The sequence below is a fragment of the Egretta garzetta genome, unplaced genomic scaffold (assembly GCF_000687185.1).
Source record: "Egretta garzetta isolate BGI_Z169 unplaced genomic scaffold, ASM68718v1 scaffold454, whole genome shotgun sequence".
Taxonomy (NCBI): domain Eukaryota; kingdom Metazoa; phylum Chordata; class Aves; order Pelecaniformes; family Ardeidae; genus Egretta; species Egretta garzetta.
In genome coordinates, this window is record NW_009259429.1 from 1,034,562 (window position 1) to 1,035,900 (window position 1,339).

The following is a 1,339-nucleotide window of genomic DNA, read 5'->3' on the forward strand; positions in this document are numbered from 1 at the left end:
TCCCCCGCGGAGGCCGGGCAGCCGCCCCGCTGAGCGCACGTTCCCTTCCCCTACAAGCGATACTCCCGCCGCCCACGGGTGTCCGCCCGAAAGGAGGGCTGCCTCCCCTGTGGAGCAGAGCCCCGGGGTAGGAGGCGTGCTCGCTGAGGGCTGAGCAACAGGGCAGGACCGGAGTCATCACCGCTGCCTGTGCCAGTCGCCCCGCAATTCCAGTCGTTCCCGGGGCCTGCGTGTCGCGGCACGGCCCTGCCAAGCGGGTCTGCCTGCTTCTGCCCACAGCACACTGCCTGCTGCAGGCAGCGCCCGCTGAGCGGGAGCCGGGCCCTGCCCCGATCCCTCAGCCTGCTCCCATTGCCTGGGCCCGCTCCCGTCGCCCCAGCCCGCTCCTGTCACCTCAGCCCGCCCTCCCATCCTTGACCTGGCCCCTGGCCTCAGCCCCACCACTCATGCCTTCCTCCTGCACTCTTGCAGCGTACATTCAAAAACATTTCGGTGGCGGGGACAGGTGGTTGAGCCATGTTTTCGAGCCGCACAGCTCTTAGAGCTGCGAGGTGATGGTTTTAACCAATTAAGCAGTGTAACTAACGGTAACTAACGGCTGTGTGGTGAGCAAAGCGGCTGGAGGAGCCAACAGTGGCGTGGGTCTGTGGGCCGCTGAGAACAGCAGTGGAAGCGGCGTAACGAGCTGCCTTCTGCCCCCGTTGACGGGAGGCCCACGTGCTGCCCAAAGGCCTGGTGTGGGCGACAAAGGCTGCTCCCTCCTCGCCCCGCAAGGATGCAGTGCTGCTGCCTCCTCAGCACAGCTCCAGCGAGGGTTGACCTCGCCAGCGTCGCTTATGCCCCACAGGAAATGGGCTTTGGCTACATTGACAAAAGAACTCTTCTTTTTTTTTTTTTCCATGTAAGCTACCTCCAAAACAGCATATGAATGCTTTCCATTTGCATTTATATAGCTTCTACTCCATTCCTAGATGATCGTGTTTCTAAAACTTTTTCCATGCACCTGAGTAAGGTTGGAATTTGCAGGCAAATCTTAGGAAAAAAAATCTCATTTCTCTCTTCCGTTTGTGTCACTACTATGAATAAAGCCTTTGCATTTTGGACCCTATTCTTGCTTTTAGAGTGGAAAGCTCTGAACAGCATCAGGGGCCAGTTACACAGACAGAGACACGTCATGCCAAAAAGCAGCAGTCCCTGCACTGAAGGTTGTGCAGTTTTGTGACTGGATTATGTGGCACTTAATTTGTAAACACAACATATCACCACCTAGCACTGGGTAGAAAGGATCATTAATGAGTCACTCTTCCTTCCCCCAAATACAAAAATCTTTACAATTACA

At 56.3% G+C, this 1,339-nt stretch overlaps 1 protein-coding gene across 3 annotated transcripts in view; it reads right to left on the reverse strand.

Moving 5' to 3' along the window:
* Positions 1–1,339, reverse strand: part of PPFIA1 (PTPRF interacting protein alpha 1) — a 75,198-nt gene that overhangs the window by 62,330 nt on the left and 11,529 nt on the right. The window lies entirely within an intron of this gene.